General features: G+C 42.0%; 1 long non-coding RNA gene across 1 annotated transcript; it reads right to left on the bottom strand.

Annotated features, from left to right (window-relative positions):
• Nucleotides 1-1,900: 1,900 nt before the first annotated feature.
• Nucleotides 1,901-23,136, bottom strand: LOC122191302. Its single transcript, XR_006182350.1, has 4 exons — nt 22,978-23,136; nt 21,900-21,980; nt 4,226-4,394; nt 1,901-2,735 (listed from the first exon to the last, which is right to left on the bottom strand). It is a non-coding gene; the product is annotated as an uncharacterized LOC122191302 (long non-coding RNA).
• Nucleotides 23,137-23,248: the final 112 nt, after the last annotated feature.

The following is a 23,248-nucleotide window of genomic DNA, read 5'->3' on the forward strand; positions in this document are numbered from 1 at the left end:
TGGCTCCAGCTGTACTGTGCTACCAGAACAGCCTAGGAAAAGGCATGTGTGTAGGTTGCCTTGAACTGTAATGGCCCTCCCTGGTTCTGTGTGCCTTGTTTTCACTAACTTGACTCAGTAACTCCTGTTTTTGAGGTTGAACTCTGCTGGTTCTGACTGTTGTCCCAACTTAGGTGACAGGCTGGGACCTACCTTCCCCGTTTCCCACCTCTCCCCTCCCTAGGCCACAAAAGGTGCCCATGGCAGCTGCTGCCAGAGGATGCTTTGGGAAATGGGGGTGGAAAGGGGACAGGACACAACTTAGAGAGTGGGAAGGAGAGAAAGAGCAATCTGTGATGGCTACAGGCAGATGTAAGGGGGGAGAGGAAGGAGGCAAAGCAGCACAAATGATGGTGGAAGAATGCAACAGCTGCATAATCCACTTCTGAGCACAGATGCTGCACTGCAGTATGGAGCCCATGTGCCTGCTCTGTTGCAGTGCTGACAGTGGGACTGCGAGGGTATCACCCCTACAGACTGCAGAGAGCATTGAACTGCATGAGGTTCACTCCTCCTTCCTCTTCTGCCCTCATTTCATACAAAAATGTTCTATTTTTTAGCTATATCATCATGCCACACACTCACAGGGCAAGGGCTGGTTTCAGGTCTGCTGTCTACCAGTTTTTAAACAGTTTTTACCTTCGTCTTGAACCAAAGATAGGGAGAATCAGGCCTCAATCTGACTCAAATACTGCCCTCCCACAAAGCTGCCATGTTAGCACAGTGGTGTTCAGATATCATTTGGCCTCTGCCAGTGTCCTTTTCCCTAGACCTTGTGTAAAATGAAAATAAAAAATAAAACTGTTTCTCCACCTGTCTTCCTCTGCTCTTCCTTCTCCCTCCCCTGCTCAGTGTCTGGTACATGCTGTGGGAAGGTCACAGGCTAACAAATGCACAACCAGACCGAGAAGGTCAGGTACCAGGAACACACAACAGCAAGCTGAGATTCTACAAATGGCAGTTTTGATACTGGGAGTCCTGGGGAACAAACAAACACTGATATCAATAGCAGCCCGTCTCTCCTGTACTGCTCACAATCCTCCCATGTATTTAATCTCTTTGCAGTGCTGTTCAGATGCCGATGTTTTTCTAACAGTACAACCAGTCCATTTCAGGTGTGCTGGCAGCACATCGAAAGTGGTATTGGCATATTCTTCTCCTCCTTGTGAATTCTTAATTTAGGAAATAAAGGTCAAAGGAGAAGCATGTAGCTGATGGGCCCATGGGTAGCACTGAGAGGGAAGGAGCCAAGATCTCCAATGTACTATTTCATCTGTATATTCATTGATTGTACAATCAAGTGTCAGGAGCATTTAGTGGGATGTGAGGGATATGCTCCCAGGAGAGCAGACATCCATCTCTGTTGGGGAACTTCTGGAAAGAGTTCTAGCATCTTATTCTGGCTCCTTTCTTCAGAATCCAAGCCTCATTTTGTTTCAGTACTGTGGTGAGCACGTGGGAGTTTTGGGTGTAATTGCCACTCAGATTTGAAATAGAAGATTATATTAAATGGAATACCTGTTAACTTTTATACTTTTCTTTACATTGTTCTTGAGTTTGCATTGTTGGCATAGTTCAGATCTCGATTTCCCAACCTTCTGCAAAACTGACAAGACCACATTTTGTATTGCATGAGCTGCCTCGGAGGAAGCCGTTGGAGCTTTGGCTGCACAGACCTACTGGAAGCAGCTGAACACAGCCAGCTCAGGGCAGGAATTGAATACACCTACTGAAATTGTAGGAAAAATAAGGTTGGAAGAGACACCAAGAGACAACTGAGTTGTATCCTCTGCCTAAATTGTATCTATTTCAATCCAAATAACTGTTTTCTTAAAAGCTTCCAGAAGTGGCAATTCCAGTGCTCCCTTACAGCGCCCACAAGAAATCTAAAAAAGCTCAGTGGTAAAACGATTCCAGTGATAAATTAAGCAGCTCAGGCTTTCAGTTAAGATTGCTGGTGAACCCAGTACATTTTAATTAATAAGTTACATCCTGGCCATCTTTTCAATCATAATCTTCAGCGCCACAAAAGATAAAGAAGAAAGAGCTCAAACCGATGTGCTTGGTGTCTGTGGCTCTGTGCCATCCAAGGATGGGTTCTGTATCTTGTTCTTTGTCATGGCAGCTAAGCCTGAGGACCGCAGCTGTGTGACAGGAGGCCGGACCCTGAGCCACCTGATGCCTCAGCCCTGGTTCCTTTCCTGGAAATAAACCCTTTCTTGCTAATGCAGACTTCAGCTGATTGCCACATAAACATTGGGGCAGAGTACTGCTAGAAAGCTCGCTTGAAAAAGGCCCAGGAACAACAGGAAGTAAAACCACACTGGTTTGCTTAGTGGGGATCATAATACTCTTCACAGATAATGCCAAAGGCCATCTCCTGCCTCTGACTCAAGCATTTTGCAACCCGGTGGAGATAACAGGGTAGCGCACGATGGAATTTGGTCGCTGTGCTCTTTGCCTAGGTATCTATTTGTGTAAGAGTTTAATTCATCACACCAGTTATCATCTAAATGCTCTGGCATGTATTCATCCAACATGGCTGGCACCTCCCTGCTTGGCACAGATGTTATTTAACACTGACATGGATTTAATACCAAAGGTTGTTTTATTGAGTTTTGATGCCAGGGCACTGGAGGAGAGCTTCACCTGGTTAGACTGACAGGCTGCAGTTTTCTTATACATCTGTATGGCATCTAGAAGTGGGCAAAAGGATACATTTCTAGCAAACAATGGCAAATCAAATCAGCGTCTGTACTTCTTTTCATCTTCCACTGCCTCATCCTTTTTCTTCAATATCAGCTTTTTGGGCCATCATTCTCCCAACTCACCCATCACTAACTTAACTTGGTATGGGGCATCTGTTAGCAAGTTTGTGAAGCTGCTTGCATGTCTGTGTACTGCTTAGTTGTGTGTCGGGAGAGAGCATCTCAGACTTCTGTGATGCTCTGTGGATCTGCAGTTGCATAGTTGACCGTCTCGTGGAATTATCAGTTTTCACATGGGCTAAAGATGCAGGGAGGAAGGAGGAACCACCTCCCACACTACGCCTATCTTCAACTTCAGCCCAGCTCCACAGGCACTTTCTCCAAAGAGGATTATTTTGGACTCCTGCCATGCCAATGATTGGATACGCAGTTGGAGAAACAAGTTGCAGCTCAAAGGTGTCACACTAACGAGACCCTCCCCACCCCCAAATACAGTGCATGCCGTGCTTGGGCCCCCACAGTCTTCTGAACACAAATCTTCCTTACAACTCTGTGTTTTTCTTGTTTCTACTTCTTATAAGTATCCTGCTATATTTCATGCCTGAAAGAGGCAATAGGAAAGAGATCAACAGGAAGGCACAGGATCAGTCAGCAAGGACATTTAGTCTACCCAGAGCTCTGAAGCACACCTCTCCTTGCTGCTGAATCATTCTGTAAGCTGGTGCATTTCACCTCAAGAGTTTTATTATGGAATTTAGAGAGATCTGAAAGTATGCTTACATAACAGGTTTGTCCTATCAGTATTGTTGATAATTGCATACCTTCCTTGGCTGGCAGTCTAAACTGTGAGTAGTTATACACTGAATTGAACTAACAAATAACAGAAAACCAGATGGGATTCATCTGTTATCACTGTTATTCAGCATTAATCCTTACATGTAACAGAAACGCAGTGAGAAAGCTTGGGCTCTGTGTCTGTTAAGAACCAAATGCCTTCATCCTAACACAGCACATCTGTAAGGCTAGTCAATTAGATCTGTAATTGACAGCCTTTACTCCAATTCCTTCAGATGGCAGATGAGGATAAAGTATCATCCCTATTATTTCAGAGCCAATCTCGTAATTCCTGTTATCTGTATCACACAAGGATACGCACCACCACAGTCCTGTGAGGAGGATGGTATAGACCAGTTTAATAAAATCTTTGATGAAGCAAAGAACAGTTTTTGAACTGCAAAATACTCTGAATTTTGGTAACAGATTTTGGAAAAAGAAATAAATTCAGCTTATAACTTCAATCAGTGAATTCAAGTGGTAAAGCTCACTATCATGGAACAGCCAAGACAAGAAACAAGCACTAAACAGATTCTTTAGTCCACAGAGGGTGGGTTCTAAATTCTGTCTTTAGAAACTTAGATAATTAGACTAGTTTCCAGGTATACCAAAAAGATTCTTGCTGATCTCAAAAGACTGCTTACCACTGTGGGTGAGGAATGGCCAGTGAAGCTTACAGGTCACCAGTGGATTTTCTTGTAAGATATAATCTTCTATGGCTGGAAGGGTTGTTGCACAAATTCATCCATGCTGTCCTTCTCCTGAGATCAGACAACACGGAAATGGCACTGATGAGGCAGCTCCAGTTTCTCCCTAAAAGCGAACCAAAGGAGACAGAACAGATATATAATTTCAGGAGCTGTAAATTAGCCACTAAGGATTAAAGAGAAAAAAAAAAAAAGAAAATATTTACATTCCACTGGTAACAATGGTGAAAAATAATTAGAAAGAATGTTGTCCAAAATCAGGAACTAAAATTATTTATAGCTATTTAAAGATGAAGTAATAAACAATTAAACACAATCAGTTCCTGCACACACTGCCTATGTTCATTAACTAATGAGATTCTTTCTGTACTGTGGAGAAAACAGGTCACATTTTGAACGCATGAGCTTATTCAGATTCAGCTGCTATCTAGCACAATACTGTTCCATTTAATATTCATTCCATGGCTAGTGTTCAGTGTCCAAATACAAAACTTGCTCATGGTTCAGAAGATGTGGTAAGATCATCACTAAATAAGGAGCATCACAAAGCTGAGTGGGTTGGAAAGTCACTGGGGTTTATTATCTGAGATAGCATTTGAACCGAAAATCAGAACAGCCACACTTGATTTGCTATTGGCTATCCAGCTGAGATCCACATGGAAGAGATACAGCACATGGGGAAAAGGGCAACAGCTTCCACTGAGCTGATTTTTAGTTGCTGTTAGTTCTAAGAGTAGAGTTTGGAAGGAGCAGTGGACTACTGCTCTCTCCATCAACACGTAATTAACATTATTGGAGACCCCAGCATCCTTCATTAATGGAAAACGTGCCGCCAGCTCTTTTCTAGTGCAAGCCCCTGCACTAATGTGGCACTTGCCAGATGTAGTGACCCCTGACTCCGTGTGGGGAGGCACACACTTCTACACATCTACGAGGCCATGGTTCTCCCCCAAGTCCTGTCTCAAGGTGTCATTCAGAATTGTGCAAAGTGATGTAAAATAATAACATTTCATGGCTACGTCTGTTAAGCTTCATATCATAAACATAAAAGACTGCTGAGAAGGATGCAGCCTATCTAAAACTAAGAAAGCAAGGGAGAACTGCAGTGGCAGTATGTCATATTGCAACACATGCTGCAGTCAGAGGAGAAAATAAAGCACAGACCTTTGTTACTGCTTTCTGTTCATGGAAACAACAAGACCGGTGGGCAGTCATGTCCATGGCAAGAAGAGGTACATCAAGTGAGCTGTGGTTACAGCACTTAGTCCAGCTGTAGTTTTTTTAGTCTCATTAAATGCACAAAACTGAGGCAGAAGTGACTCCTCAATAACATTGCTTCTAAGCAATTGACAGCAGAGAGCCAAGATATTGGCCTATGACAGCAAGAGAGAAAAGAGCAATCCAAGAAAGTTCCAGCTGTAATGTTATGTTTGTTGCAGTTATGCCAAGTTCAAACACATTTTCTTTTCCTACTCAGTGCACTGTCAGTGCCCCAAAGGGGCAGTATGGCATGTACCCATGAGACACAAACCCTGCAAGAAACACAGTGGGATATACATATTTAGCCTAATGGGAAATAGCTTTTAGATGTTTAAGTCAAGGTTAATGCTAATTTGCACCTCTTGCTTAATATCTGAGATTGATAAAAGTGAATAACAGGATAAAAATACTGCCCTGTGGCCTCCTCTGTATCTAGCATGTATGAATGTCACCCAGTACTTTGGACTCTTTCCCACAGCTGAGCCAAAAGCTGTGTGGAAGGCAGAGCTGAACTGCAAGGAGTGATCCTCTGTTTTTGTAACACAGTTCCTACTTGTCTCCCTGTCCATTTCAGCTGAGCCCCACGCACACACAGCTGTTTGGCAGCACTATTATTAGTGAGCCATTTACGTTTCTCGTTAGTTTATTATACATGCAGAATTCTGTGAGATAAAAAGAAAACAAAAAGCTGCTATTGATATGAAAATGGAGACTGGAGACTGAACCAACAGCACGACCAAGGAAGTTTCATGTTCAGTGGAAGAGACAATGACGATCTGTTTCTTTCAACACAATCACAACCAGCTCAGACAAAGATGCTCACTCTCATTACAGCAGAGCATGTATGGACACTGTCATGCTAACAGAAATGTTAGCTCAGCAGGAATTTGCTGAAGAGCAAAGCAAGGAAAAGCTGTTTATGAAAACTAAGAACTGTAATAGCTCGGTTTCACTTTTGCTTCATGCTTTCAACACAGCAACTGTGAAGCTGCAATCTGAAAAGGCTCTGTATGCTTTCTTCTCTACAGAAGTCTCAGTAGACCAGCTTGCAAAATAGGTCTTCCAGGAATATATTCTGACTAAGAAAGGAAAGCTTTATATATGTGTGTGTATATATATATATGTATATATATATGAGCTATTCATTGAGCCAGATCTGCAAAACTATGCCGCCTGAGAGGAATCCACTTCTTTTAACTATCTATTTGTATACCAGAGATTGAACAAGTGTGGCTGTTCAGCTCCAAAACAAATCTTATAGGAAGAGCGACCAAATGAAAAGGAAACACCTGAAGTTGGACTTCTGAATGTGTGTAAATTAGATTTGTGAAGGGGTTTAAGGACAGTCAGGACCTTTTGGAGGGATCTGCAATCTGCTTCCCTTGTAATCTGAAAGGTTTGAGGTCTGAGGTCTGAAATTGTTGATCTGAAAGATCTGTGTTCCTTCTGTGGGCCAGCAAAGCAGAAAGCTACTTTCACTCCTTTCAGAAAGCATTGGGAGTGTGTGCAGACACAGCACGACAGTTATCTGGCAAGCTGCAGTGACATTCCACCTCTCCAACACTGCACTGCTCCAACTGAGTACACCTTGTCTCACGTGCTGGACATTTGGGATGAGTGACCTCCTGCGTGCAAAGATTTGCACGTTATCAGTCTGCATCAATGACTGAGGGTTAGGAGGATGGAAAAAAGGAGCTTTCATTGTTTGATGTGATGAATGTTGAAAAAAAACAGGACTTAGAATCATATCATGGAATCACAGAATGGCCTGGTTTGAGAAGGACCACAGTGCTCATCCAGTTTCAACCCCTGCTATGTGCAGGGTCACCAACCAGCAGACCAGGCTGCCCAGAGCCACATCCAGCCTGGCCTTGAATGCCTGCAGGGATGGGGCATCCACAGCCTCCTTGGGCAGCCTGTTCCAGTGCATCTCCACCCTCTGTGTGAAAAACTTCCTGCTAATACCTAACCTCAGCCTCCCCTTCTTGGTTTAAAACCATTCTCCCTCGTCCTATCATTACCCACCCTCACAAACAGCCATTCCTCCTCCTATTTATACACTTAGCTTTCTAAAAAATGCTGTTTTACTACAAGACAGCAATGGATTGCTAATTACTGATTGTAAAAATAGATCATTGACTTATATTATATGGATAATTTATGCTGCTTGCATGAAATAATTAAAAATTGCATCCATCTACTGATTTTTATACAGAATATTATCACATTCTGGCAGAACACAGTACATCTGCTGAGAAACTAGCTCATAACGTGCGACACCTCCTATCTCTGCCAATATTAGCTTTATGGATCTAGTAATAATATTATGCTAATAGCTGCTGATTGTTATTTGTGTACCAGACTGTTCCAATACCATGGTGATGAGTGTGCTGTTAATGTCTGGAACAGATGGACAGAACATGAGAGATGTTTGCCTTGATTTTAAGATAAATAGGATTACCTGTTTCATTAACAAGGCTACATGAAATCATGGGCAAAAACACGTGGTCCTATCACCATCTCCAGTTGCTGACAGGAAGAAAAAGACTGCACATTTGTTTTAAGGCACATTTATACCACAAACAATGTACCCTAACTTTCAGAAAGAGCAACTCTTTGAACCACACGTAAAGCCAATGCAGCTGTTTCATGCTGTTAAGAGTAGAAACTAAATTCACCACCTCCTGCTCCTCCCTGCCAGCTGCACAGCTCCTTTCCAGCTCTTTGCAGAGGTGATCCTTGAGGCTGGAGATGGGGGGATTGCCTGTGTGCTGCTCAACACAGTGATTCCTTACCTGTTGATTTTAAGGATACCTCATAAGGAAGAATTGCAACAGCTTCCATCCTCTTTGGAGAAAAGAATTAGAAGAGTAATGAACACTCCTACACCTCATTTTCGATATTACAGAAATACAAGGAGAAAGGTCCTGCTATGTTGTTTCTTTAGCCAGACCATGGAAGTCAAGGTAGCAACTTTATTCTGCACTCTCTTCTTCTCATAGAAATGAGAAAGAAAGGCCATGAGACAGAAGGGAAACATTTTCACTGTAGGTTGTGCAGCTCTGTTTAGAATTAAGACCACAATATTGGAAGAAAAAATATCTCAGGGTACTATAGTATTATACAATACAAGATATGATTCCATATACAGATTGTACTTGATTGAAAAAGCAGTTATGTAGGAAACAAAGCTCTGACACGGAGCGCTGGGGATATAACCATAACAATTCCTTTCCTATCTCAGTGAAAAGCCAAAAGAAGAAACTGGAATCTACTGCTTTCATAGAAGAGCTGCCAATTTCCCACTGGTATCAGAGGCCAGTCATGTTTGGGAAGGAAATGACCTACTGCTGCACGGCAAAAGTAGCAGGTGCAGATGGCATGTGAGCAACTTTCCCAATCACTGATCTGCCAAGGTCACAAAACAGAAAGCACAAAGGTGCACCGGTACAAATGGTTTTAAGGACACTCATTCAGCTCCTGCCAGGTCATCTACAGATTCTGAAAGCACTTCATTGTATTTGGCATGCAAAAAGGTATGAAATAAGGCCACCGACACAGATGAGGTGTCAGATCACCACAGTGATATATTTCCTCTTCCCACCACACACAAACCAAATTCTGCAAATTACATATGTCAACAAGCACTAGCAATATGCTGAAGCACCACAGTCATTTAAATGAATGGCAGTGCCTCGTCTTTAAATTTAATTGTCTGTTCGTGCTGCCAGGAATGCTGTTTGGAACTGTCTGCCTGTCCTGCAGCACTGCCTGGCCTGCAGGCAGCTTCACAATGTCAGGTTGCAGCAAAGAGCTGTGAAAGGAGATGCTCAGAGCCACTGCCAATGCTACCGAAGCAAGCACTCGCTGCCTTGGTCTGCCAGTGCAACGTGTGTCTGAGGATGAAACAAATAACAATTATGCAAAGTGCCAAAGGCCCTACTAGGGGATGGGAATTGGTGTCAGAACATGTCAGGTAAGGTCAGCACTACTGAAGGTGCTGCCGTGGTTTACCATAGGCAGTGAGGAGTGAATCCTCAGAACTAAACCGAGAACACTTTCTGCTGTGCTTTCATTTTCCATTCCTTTTTTTTACTGGCAAGAAACACCCATCTACATCTGTCCGAGGCATCATGTCACACTGCTACCAGCAAAAAGAGATTCAGGGTTGGTCCTCATTCACATCTAAAATACACAGCTTGAGAAAATAACAGGAAATAGCAGAGCAAAGACAGTTTCCAAGAACCATAGAGCCAAATCAGCACTTTGTTCTTAGTGGGTAGATGAAAAAAATGCCTTCTCTGCCTCTCTGTGAAGCAGGGTGAAATATAGAACGATGAATTCTATTTCCATAGAGCTTTACATTTGCAAATACTGACTGTATTTCCATCTGATTCCAGTAGCAAAAACAGGTTAGGTATGCTAGTTAGAGTAGTATTCATTTAGAAGCTAAGCAAGACACATACGAGATGGTGTGCCTTCCTCCTTCTGAGGATGAGTTCCTCTATCCTGAAATGAGCATCTAAAATAAATGGAACAAATCATTGTCTGAAGTTCCTGCTTCTCCTTACTGACTACTGACCATTTGCTGAGACAAGATGGCTGAAATATAAGGGGTGATTCATTTGATTTTGTCCATTACTTATGAGTTCCCTTCAAAATGAAAAGCAAAGCAGTGTACAATACCACCATGAGACTCCATCTTTATTGTCTCAGTAATTCAGTCTATTCATTTTGTACAGAAAAAAAGCAGATGTCCCCTGCATTGGCACTAAATTTTTAGCCTGGCTTCTAGACGTTACACTACATGCTTTTTGCTAACTCTACTAACATCCTCATATTTTGCAGAAGTATTGCTAAATGACTGTCACATACTGGTCTGGAATGATGAGGTTGTATTTCAGGACATGAGAGCAAAGAGTAAAAATCCCTAAAGGTGTGGCTTGGCCAGCTTTAAGGAGAGAAAATATGGGGAGGAGGAAAGAAATGCAAATGGAATGAGAAATTGTTCTGTGTGTGTATGCTGTAACTTCCAGATTTTCTTAGATATTCATCAGTGAGATCTGTGAAATAGTCTCAAGCAGCACTTATGTTAAACTGACAATATTCCTTTTTGAAAGGTACACCATTTTTCCTTACTAACTTCATTCCCACCCTGATCTGCCTGCATTATGAATACAGTGTAATTAATCAATTAAATGTTTTATCATTCTGTTTCCTTCATAACAATGGACTCACCAATGTCTACACTGCAGAACAGACTTACCTAAAATAACTGCTGCATCTACATATGGACAGTATAGTTGGTCACACTGAAAGGCTGCTGAGCTCAGCATCCCACCTCCAACAGTGTGAATATTTCATTATATATGAATGACCCAAAGAGATGCAGCAAAGTACTATGAAAATAGAGTTGTTAAGTACCACTTTGCCACTACAAGTCCCATGTGGTGATGTTCAAGGCACTGCTAAGCTGGCAGTCCCGTGCTTGGCTTGCTGTAGTGGTGTAAAGCTTACTTTTGGCTTGATCTACAGGGAGACACAAGGAATTGCAAAAGTGTTACTAGAAAAGGTGATTTGAGATGCTGGGACTTACACTGAGCATGGTAAGAAGAACTGTGACTGATATGGATGTGGGCTGTGCTCTGGGGCACCAGGATCACAGTGTGGCTCTTTTGTGAATAGATCTTGTTTTCCATGATCCAGACAACGCTTCTAATATACTTAGCATCAAGGGAAGAATGTTAAGGGTAGAATAAACACATTGTGATACAACTTCTAAGTCCTCTTCCAGTCTCCAGCTTCCATAATCATTTGTCTTTCCTTCATCCATGAGCGTACTTATGTCTGCTGCCAAGGTTACACACAAAAAAAGACTTCTTCCATTCACAGAATCAAGAGGACCATTTTGTTCACTCACTGTGCTAAGAACAAATACCCCCAAATTCACACACTATAGAAAGTGTTACTATAGACAGAAAAGGGGCATTTAATCCTCATGATATTTAAAGGAGGCCTCAAATTATATTCTCTTTTCTTCCCAAGCTTGTTTTTATGTAGAAAAACTCCTGGTCCTTGCTGAGAGAATACTGCAATTATAATTGCAAGAGTGTAACCTGACAGGTTCTTATTTTGAATAAGAAATAATATTTTATATTTATTAAATTAAAAAATATGCACCCTCATGAAGGAGTTGCTAGTTGGGAATAAGGACTTTTCTTTTAACAATTCAGTCATTCTATATTTTGCAGCTCTGTGGTGCAGCATCTACCCACTGGTATCAGTTGAACATTTCTTATGGAAAAGGCAGAAGAACAGGCTGATACTCCCTCCTCTCACTTCAGAAATAAACTGTGAGGCCTTTTTCATACGCTGTAAAGGAAGGAGAATACCTTTCATCTAAATGTAAGGATTTGCCTTTGAGAACTTGTAACTAAATTGGAGTTCTCTGGAAGACAGCTCTTCTTTACTGTACATACCCCACAAACTCACAGAAGCGCAGGGGTTGGAACCGACCTCAAAAGATCATTGAGTGCAACCCCCTGCTAAGGCAGGTCCCGTACAATAGGTCACAAAGGTTGGCATCCAGACAGGTCTTGAGTATCTCCATAGAAAGAGACTCCACAACCTCTCTGGTCAACCTGTTCCCTTACCACAAAGTTTGTACAGAACTCCCTATGTTCAAGTTGTAGGCCATTACTCCTGGTTCTATCGCTACACACCACCAAGAAGAGCCTGGCTATGTTCTTTTTAATGCACCCCAGGATACCACTGGCCTTCTTGTCCACAAGGGCACACTGCGGGCTCATGACCAACTCATTTATGATACCCAAGGTTCAGTTCTAATCTGCCAACAAACATTACATCCACTGCAGGAAAATGGCCTAACAAGTCCAAAAGAGCCCCACCTCTGCTACCTTTGTTATCCCTGGAACAGGTTCTGATGTTGGCTAAGCCAGTGCAAACACAGACCAAACAGGCAGGATACTGCTAGTTTACAATTCTGCAAACACTCTCAGACAAGAGTCAGCTGAACACACCAGTCGTGCCATCTGTGTTGTGAAGGAGTCACTCTGGGGCTTTCATGATGTCCTGAATTCCTTAAAGAGGGGAATCCCAGTCTGTCTACTCAGTATTGTTCAGTATTATCAACTGCAACTGTTGAAAGAAGGGCTTGCACCCTGCAGGCTGACTGGTTATCAGAATCAGAAAAGTAATGATTGGATAATGAACTGAACACGGAAATCTATTTCACAGAATGATGTAAGAAATTATATACAAGAGATGAATAGACATTAACTTCATCAGATTAAATCCATGCTTGGAACTAGTTGAATTTCTCAAAGGTAGAGGGGGAAAAACATACAGCTGTTTGTTTTAAACAGCTCTTCCAATAGTTTCCCCTTTCTATTTCCATTGGGGCCTTTCTTTTCTTCCTTGGACAAAAGAGCAGACTAGCTTGACCGCACATTTCAGCTACAGGTTCTCAAATAAAAGGAAGGTTATTTTTCAAGTCAGCCACAGCACCAGCAAAACAATGGAGTTCTGACCTACTGGCATGAAGATTTGATAAAAATGTTGATAAGAACTACAGAAAGTCTCTCCAGTTTACAAAATGTGCCTATTAAGATGGATTTAGGTACATGCTTGGGTAGATTCTTTCATAGACTTGTGTTGGATTTAGTTTTCCCATACATACCAGTGCAACTTCCTCTTAGAAAAGAAAATATATATTACTTTGGAATGACAAACAGGTTAAACAAAACAAATCATACCAGTAATGCCAGCATAACAAAGAGTCAATTAAAAAAAAATAATCTGTACATACATTTAGACTAAATCTGGGATTTTAACTATACATTTTTCTCACCCAGTAAATAACTGAGTTGCAAAATAAAAAAAAAAAAAAAATAGATCAAAATGAACAAATGAACCTACCACAAGTGTACAGTGTTGTAAAATTGTATGCCAGCTCTGTATGGAACAACTTCAAAGGTCACAAAGTGAAAGCAGGTTTTAATCATGCTTCCATTCATCCTTTCTATTCCAAACCCTCTCTTTTCCCCATCTCTCCCTCATCTGAAATGATGCCACCGGTGCTGGAAGTTACCATATTTGGGGAACGTGCCTTCTCTGTTTTGATTTCTTGAGGCAAAAGGCCTGTGCCATTGTATTTTGTGTATGAGGGCATATTCTGCTGTTTTAACTTCCCCTTTAAATAACTCTTGAATCCAGTGTGTACTTTTCAAATAAATCTGTAACCAAAATAAAGAATTCAAGATACAAATTTGTTGCAGGTTTATTAGACATGGGCAGCCAACTGGGATGAAGAGATCCAAACAGCACCTCCAGCCATGGGAAAGGATGTACCAAATCCCTGTTCACTAGACGATGTCCTAGGACAAACACAAAGACCATCCAGGCCAAGGGAAAATTTGGATCAGATCTTGCACCAGATTAGATGTGAAAGAGCCCAGAATGGGACACAAACCCATCAGAAACCAGGCTTTGCTGATTCCATTGCTCACGGATGTACTGGCTCATTTCCCTTAGACTTTCCTATCACACAGAGAGCCAGGGTTCCCTAAATGTCTGCTCATACCATTCACAGCTCAAGATTATCCCTGACACCCCAGTTATCCCTTCTTAGAACCTCTAGAGGATATGTAAAGACTTTTTTCCACACTTGGAATAGATTCCTTAGTGCCCCCAACCACGAAGTCGTACTTTAAATACACCATTTCGATCTACCTGCAATTTTTCTCAGTATAAGAAAACAATTGCTTAAGTAGCTTTATTTAAAATGTGATTCTGCTCATTGATGTTGGCTTGTATATGAGTCAGCCCTTTTCTTTCTGTTCATAGAGCTTGGATAGTCAAGCCCTCCAAATAGAATTACCCACTCTTTTGTACAGGCAGTAGCCACGACCACGATGCTGTATGACTGCGCATTGGCAACAGGGCTTCACGTCACATACAGATGATTTCTTTTACATCTGGTCATACCAGTCAATAGGATTAACACTCCAGATGTGCTAAGAGAAGAGTTTGTGCTAATTCAAGTGATGCAGAACCAGATGCCGTATGTCAGAACAGGATTTTAAACTGCTTAATAAAATCTACCTAATTGTGCTTAATATGACTTAAGGAGAACTCACAGGACCCCTCTGTGACAGGTCAGTATGTGACAGCTAGAAGGACCCACAGAGCTGTGGAAGGAAAGTCTTCTTCCTTTGCACATCTGGACCTGAAACAAAACTTCTGTTGACATTCTACACAAGCCAATGCTGCAGCTACTGTTATGTTAAGAAAACCAAGAAACAGAAATGAAGTTGTAGGATTCCAAACACTTTAAAAAAGGAAAGCATGTTTCTCCTTGGGACTTGATAAGGCTCAAATTTATTGCACTTTTTCATTGAGCAAAACATCTTTTGGCACATTCCTCTGTTCCAGTGATACGGCTGTGAAGGAGTGAAAACTAAACAGTTTAGTCCAAACACTTACACAGGACAGCTGTTAGGCTCAGCCCTTCAGCTGAAAGTCCTGATAGCACTGCTCAGCTGCATGAAACAAGGTTGTGCACATCCTTGCACAGTTTCAGTGGCCTTACTTAAAAAATAAACACAAACACACAAAGACAGATGCTCATCTTCACTACAAATAAATCATTTCGATATGTGAAAAATTGCATTCTGAAGGGAAAAAAAAGAGCCATTCTCTCTTTCCCAGCCATCTCTTTTCATAAAATTGCTCGAACGGCAGAAAACTGGAGTCTTCTCTTTTTCATACTGAAGTGAACTGGCCAATGGGATTCCATGTTCTCATGCTGGGTGTTGGGCCAGACAGAATCTATGCACATAAGCCTTTTTTTCTTTAGAGAATCTGGCTCAACACATCATCTCTCTTTTGCATTAGAAAGACCACTGTTAACCTCACCAAGGTATCTCCTGCAGATGTAGGCCAAAGAAACAAAGCAAACAAATGATGTTAGCTGAGGAATGAATTACTCTGGTAGTCAGGAGGAAGGAAAGTCTCCGAGGAAATTTAATCACCACACCCTCCCAGTTACTGAGGCTGTGTGGAAGTCACAGCTGGGTGACGGCTTATACAAACTTAGGAAAATGTTTGTTTAATGAAAAGATAAACCATTCACGACAGTGTCTTCTGTGTCTAACAGGATTGGACTACTACAGAAAACCCAGTCTTGCATTCATATCTGCCCAGGTAGACCACTGTCTCTGTGGGGAACAGATTTGTGCACACAGTTTAATCGCAGGATTCCATCTGAAGGATGTCAGATGGGACATTTGCTACATGGAAACATCTAAAGAAGGAGTTTTCATGTGCATCAGAAGGAAAAAAGGAAAAGGAAAAAGAAAACTGAAAATTGGTCCAAAATAAGTTTTGTGTTTTTTTTTTTAAACGTGGGACTCCAGGAAAAAACAATCAAGGGATACACAGATTTTACAATAAAATGAACAAGGAAAATTTCTACCATAGCCACCCAGTGGGCAGAAAGCACTGCTGCAGAACTCTCTTGGCTTACACTCTGACTGTTGCAGTGAACGGCACTCTTTGGGACTGTTCAAAGATTCCAAGTGGGATGTTGCATGTGATTCACTGAATCTTTTTTTGTCCTTTTCCAACTAAGCATTTTCACAGGGAAAAAACAATGATGTCATCAAGTTCCCCTCTCTGCTGAGAGAGGATAATTGCAAGGTTTTGTTGATTAGAACATTTCAGTCAGTGACATTTTTAATCAAAGCAGGTTCATTTGCCATTACTTCATTGTAGCTCACAAGGGAGGCAAAATTCCCTTATAGATCTCCTTGTGGGCTACAGTCAGGCCGTGGAGGACCATCAACTTTTCAAGATGGGGCTTGAGAATTAAAGAATCAAAACAATACAGTATTTTGGGAGGTCTTATTCTCGTCTGCAACATAATTTTCCACAGAAGAAGAAACAAAGCCAGATGAAAATGCGACGAATTGAATACAGAGTGCTACATTCTTCCCCTCTGAAGATACTGAACAAAATATTAAAAATTCTGAGAAAACCCATACAACTCCAACACTGCAACTATATAGCAGCTTAGCTACATTTGTAATTACTGGGCACGAGGGACGAAGTTAGGTTTCCATCTTCAAGCTGCAGTGCTTAAAGCACCCAGACCCCAAGCTATTCGTGCCCTGCTCCTATTAGTGTTCAGGTCTGAGCGTAACTGAGCAGAGATAGCAGCTCATTGCTACTCGAGGCTGCCACCTCCTGCCTGCAATCCCTGCTCTCTCCTGGCTAAGTGACCTGGTCAGGGTGCTGCTTCTAATGTTCTTTTGCTTGCAAAGCTAACTCCACACAGAAAGGATGTTTCTTCGAGAATAATTAGTCACCAACGTTTACATGAGTTACAGGAAGCAGAGCAACTGTGCAATGTGTGGGATTCATCTTAGGAACAGTCCTATTTCCATGGATATCCAAAGCTGTCAGACCAATGAACAAATCCAAAAAGGAGATGGTTTCCTCCTCCAGAAGCACCACGCTGTGTTTCAATAGATGCACCTCTCCATTTTAGAATACTCACTGAACCACTGCCAGATAAAAATACATTGCTGACATCTGAAATGTCTTATTGCACTTAGAAACTGTTGATTAAAGGAGGAAAGATCAAAGAGAGAAAGGTTGCATTTACCCCCCAGTGATTAATACTGGCATTACCTTCAAGAGGCAGCAAAACTGCCAAAACTGAGAAATTAGAGGACAGCCTTATGCTTTGCACACTTCAGATGTCTGAAAGTTCTTTGCTTCTAATCAATGAGGCTGCAGCCTCACATTCTTCATTCACATCTGAGGCTTTCTTTCCGTAAGCCTGGCTATTGGGGTCACTGTCAGTGGGCATTTCCACATCATTATCCAGTCTGAGACCTTGAGATTTTCCTCATAAGGAAACACAAGGAAACATGAGTTGGGTGGCATACTTTCACTCAAGTTCTTATCCCTAAACAGAAGCACAGTGGGCTCTCCTGTATCCCACTGACTAGGAAACCAAGACACAGGTGCTTCCATCTCCTAACCTCCTGTATGCTGCTTCCAAGCAACACAGGAGTTGGGAGTTCATCTCCCCATTGTCTGTGCACATGGCCTATTTACTGAGCACCTGCCTGTCTGCCCTCACATCCTGCTTCCATGGGACTTTCCACTCTGAAATTGCTGCTCACACCTCATCTTGCCTCAGCCATTCATTCAAGTAAAAGTATTCTATATAAACTGAAATAAGAAATACAGAAAGGGTTCTGCATTTGCTGTGGGTAAGTTTTGAAAACTGCATTTCTTTTGTATAGAGTCGGTATCCAACCTCACAGTAATCAAAAATCAGCACTGTGGTTCATGCACAGGGCTGGGCATCAGATCATTTACGTTCTGGCCTCGGCTCTGTCTTAGACTTCCACTATGCCATAATCACTTAAATTCCACTCTCAGAGGTGACATTTAATTTGGGATAAGCCAGCTTTGTCTGCTAGACTGTAGTATCTGGAACTCAGTTTTCAGAAGGTGGTTTCACTGACTTCAGCTGGTATGAAAAGAACTCAAAATCTTTGCAGATCAGATTCCCAAAAGCCTGAATGGTTGTTATCCAGGTGCTCTGCAAAGCATCCATAAAATGTTACTGATGGCATAATGGAGAACTCCAATTTATGAATACTTTGCACATGCTACGCATCCTGAAACAACTACAGGTGTTTTAGGGCAGTGGGGGTAGAGTGCAGAGCACACAGGGGCTTACTGTGAATGAGGTGATCAGTGCTCAGGATACCTTGCCTGCACGTTTCAGTGCATGACTTGAGGCTGTCAGAAATGAAAGTGCTTCAAATAAGGAGCCATAGCTGAAAAGACAGATTTTCCTCTACCACAGAGGCCTCTGTGGCCCCTAAATTCCAGTGAAGTCAATGGAAGTATATGTCCTACAGGGACCTGGGCTGTTGTGACCAAGTAGCATCATATCCTGTGATCAAAATCAATTACTATTTACAATGTCTGAATTCTATCATATAACTTTGTCTGTATTTTGGATGGTAGATGCCAAACACACTTGGAATTCTACAAGGAATTGAAACTAAAATTTCAATTTTAGAGGGGAGATTTAGGTTAGACGTTAGGAAGAAATTCTTCTCTGAAGGGATGGCGAGGCCCTGGCACTGCTGCCCAGAGCTGTGGGTGCCCCATCTCTGGAGGTGTCAAGGCCAGGTTGGATGGGCCCTGGGCAGCCTGAGCTGGTGGGGGCAGCCCTGCCCACGGCAGAGGAGTTGGAGCTGGATGATCTTTAAGGTTCCCTCTGACTTAAGCCATTCTGCAATCCTATGATTCTAAAAGTAAATCCAGCAAAATGTGACTTTTATGTGCTCTCATATTTGTCTGGAAATGAATCAACAAAAACAAAAGTTTATACTGTTACCCTGCGATTTTCTCTGTCTGGTGAAGAAATGTTGTGGAAAAATCCCCAACAGCACAATCCTGTGCTTAACATACTTTAATAATACATCTGAACATCTCACTCAGCAATCCCAGTGCAGCCTACACCGGATAACATAATCGAGGTGAGGAAGTTTGGCAACTACATTACTGCTTCCAGCTTGCATGACTCAGACTGGGTGGTGCTAACAGGGAGGAGAATCCTGTCCTTTTTCTCAGCAGAAATTCAGGCCTGCTGAGCACTCTTACCTGACACAGTTTGACACATGAGCTGTCTTCTCTGAGCATGAAAATTCCCTGCACGGGCTCCCACTACCACACCGCTTCTGGCAAATGACTGAGTTTGGGTTTGATAACCAAAGATATTGAAGATATTAAAGATCTAGCAAAGGTTGGAATCCCTGAATGCTGGTGATATAGCCATGCAATGCTGGGGGGGTGCGTTGGATGTGTTGGCTTATCTGCCCCTAAAACATTAACTATTTGAGTACATAAGTTCCTGTTTCCCCTGTTTCATGTATATCTAACAAATTATACTTGGTGTTTAGTCTATTCTAAGGTGTGCTTTCTTTGAATCTCTATTTTCTTTTGATTTTGACAAATGATGTAATTTAGAGACAAAGGTAAAATGCCTCAGCAGGAAAGAAAACAGATTAACTAAGAGAAAAGAATTAATACCAGCACTTCTGTAGGGTGTCCTTCTCTCGATCTGACAAACAAAACTGGAAGCAGCCTCAACAACATAGGGTCTGGCCCCAGTTTTGCCAGCCTGCACAGAGCTGGCACAGGCAACTCCTACTCACCCACCCTGCAAAGGCTGAGAAAGAAGCGAAAGTGGGACTGGAATTGCATCATTTCCTGTGCTTTTATACTCTCCAAGCTGCCACTTTGTTTTGTTAAGGACTTTTCTCAGGCTGATCAGACAAAGAAGAGATGTCTTCTGTTCCTCCTGGATCCTCCTTTGCCTGCCATACCAAGCAGAGCTCTGTGTGCATCAGTAGCTCATTTTCCCTTTCTGTTCCGAGTGCTTCCTGCTTCTGTTCATAGTTTCTCTATGCCTGCACAATAGGATGAAGGCAGGTCTCCTGACTGGCAAGTTCCTAAAAATCTGTTCAACTCAGTACAAGACAGATGCAGTAAAAGCTTCAGGACTCCACTTAGTCATCATACTTTGCTTATCTTCTATCACAAAGCCTCGCCCTCTCGCTAAAGCCACAGCAAGTCACTGCTCCATCTCCTCCTAGGAAACAGTGGGTAGTTCTCTCTGTGGCTTCACAAGCAACAGACAGTGGGCTCTAGCTTTCTGGCAGAGATATTTTCCATTTACACAATTTATGTGCAGGTTACTTTGCAATTTACAGCAAGAAAACAAAGCTGTGAAGTATATGCACAAATCTACTCTGACAATAGAAAAAAATACATGTTATTTTCTTCTTGTTGTTTATTTCTTTACAACCTAGAAAGCAAGTTGCACTAACTAGAATATACATCATTAGAGCTATGTACAAAAGAAATACCAAACCCTGTGTATTTTGGATATAGTTAAATTAAATCTCTCCTGCGTATTTTATGCAATTAGAATGGCTCAAGCACGACACAAATACTGACACTGCAGAGTTTCTGGGAATGTTGTGCTGTTCCTTGATGCCATTCATGCAGACAGCAGATCTTCTCCTCCAGTTGTGTACCAATGGATGCTCTCAACTACCCTGCTTGCAGCAAAAGACACTGACAAGTACAGAACATGACAAAACGGCTCTCCCTACTACTAACAAGGCTGCTCTGGTGCTCTGCGACTTCCTCCTTTACAGCCACTGCATTTTCCATTTTCTTTTGAACACAAAGTAACATCTCAGTCCAACTAAATTAGTAAAGAAACTTTTAAAATAGACTTTTGTGCAAGCCACGTTACATTTCCTCTCCTGCACTGCATGTGACCTTTAATAAAACACCAAAAACTTTTAAGTCTATTCAAAAACACAGCAACAGTTGGTAGCAAGAACAGCCATGCCTACACTGTGCAGTACGCTGTGCAGCACAAGTTCCTCCTTAACAGGCCTATTTCTGGTGCAGAACTTGTGCCCCTTTAATGTGTCACCTTATATGCTATGCTAGATGCAGCAAATTAACCATTTGTTTTGCAGGGATTGGCAGACTTCAGTATTACTGTTTCCTGGGTGACTTTAATTACACTATGATTTCTGACTGCAGCTATCAGATTAATCCCTTGGGCTTCCTTAACTTAAATCCCTGGTAGAAAAAGGCTTATGTAATAAAAGCTGCGGGGATGTATATTAATGTAATACAATTAAACTAATAAACATTTTTTTTGAGTTCTACTGAATGTTTAATCTCAGAAAAATTAGCAAATGCATCATTTCTTTGGTTTTTTTTTTTTCCTTCAGGTCTCCTACATAAAGGCTAGTTTATCTCAGAGCAGAGAACGCCTCGCTACGTAAGGAAACATAGTGGAAGCATTCTGTCTGACTGATCAGCAGAGGATTAGAACTCAAACTGAAACACTTCTCATTCAGAGAGCTCAAGTGCTTTATTCATGACCATAAGCATCATATGGCATGGTACATATCCAGCTCATTAAACTCAGATTTGGGAAGGTTAAGCCATGTGTCCAGAATTACATAGCAAGTCTAACAGTAGAATAGGAGGCAGAGGCTACTTCCTCAGTCTGAGCCCTTTACAATGGATTCAACAAGATGAGTGACTTCAGATAAATGGATCAACTAATTTTTCTGGGTGAAGAACTGCCTTTTAAGGCAACTGTTATACGTATCTGTTACATGTATCAAGCCACAACGTAAACCCTTTGCTTGTACGAATATGAAAATGTCACACATTGAAAAATTGAAAATATTAATGCAAAACTTACCTGTATCACAGTGCAATTCATATCCAAGTACAGCTGCTGATGCTCCAGAATGACCAGGAAGTCATAGAATCACAGAATGGCCTGGGTTGAAAAGGACCACAATGATCACTTAGTTCCAATCCCCTGCTATGTGCAGGGTGACCAACCACCAGAGCAGGCTGCCCAGAGCCACATCCAGCCTGGCCTTGAATGCCTCCAGGGATGGGGCATCCACAGCCTCCTTGGGCAGCCTGTTCACAATGGGGAAGGAATAGACAGAACAACTTGTCTGCATAACCTAAGATAATAAAAATAGACACTTTTCAATGGCTCTTTCAAACTTTTCCATGGTATTTGCAATGTTTCTCACAATTTTGAAATAAAGACATTATCTAAAGTCTTATCAGGTCATTAAAACAAAAGCGAAACATTTCAGCTTCCTGACAGCATTAGGCTTTTTTCTTAAAGAGTAGTCATTCATTTAGTGAATTCAAATTCTGATTATTATTGTTATCGTTGTTTAGAGAAAGTGACCTTTTCTCACTGTGTTGGCCTCGTCACTGAAACAACAAGCAGGGGAATGAAAAAAAAACACTGGATTTTGCAAACGTTTTGCATTGCAAAAAGTACTACAGAAGGTCCACAAAACGCTCCTGCGAACACGATGCACTTTGAAACAATAACAAAGAATGCAAAATACAAAGCAATTAACAAAATACGGCTTTCAGCCCATATTATTAGCAGTTAGAACATGATTTACTAAAAACCCTTCCCAGCTCCATCTCTTCTCTCCATTCTCCTGTACACCATTTTCTGCACACTGACAGAACAAGCGTGGTGTTACAGAGGTACAGAGGCCGCTAGTGTACAAATTCTGAATGATGCTTATTTGTCAGAAGGAAGCATATTCCCAATTCTTAAGCATCTGCAAAATCTGTTTTCGTAGCTCTTTCCTCTCTGGGAGGCATCAGTTCAAAAGGTAATCTGGGTAAGAAATTGCTTTCTCTTGAAAGGATGCGTTATGCCTATAAAAATGAGGATATATATGTATACATGTGGAATTTATGTGGAAAATTGATTTTTTTTTAAACCAATTTACCTCTCTCTGCAACGCTGACTGCTCCTACACTGTGCTGCTTAACTCAGGCACGTTCGGAAGCTGGATGCCTCGCCACCTTTTCGTTCTCGATAGCCGAATTTGAACCGTTTTCAGAAGTTAACCCCTGCGGCACGCCGCCTGCCATTTCCCATGTGGGGGATGGTGGGACCATGGCAACGGCGGTGGGCGGGGTTTATAGGCGCCCGCCCGCTCCGATTGGCTGGCGGCGGGGCGCTGACGGCTTCCGGCGTGCGCGCGCGGCAGGGCGGGC

This window comes from Lagopus leucura, unplaced genomic scaffold (assembly GCF_019238085.1).
Source record: "Lagopus leucura isolate 7727_CA_CO unplaced genomic scaffold, USGS_WTPT01 Super-Scaffold_73, whole genome shotgun sequence".
Taxonomy (NCBI): Eukaryota; Metazoa; Chordata; class Aves; order Galliformes; family Phasianidae; genus Lagopus; species Lagopus leucura.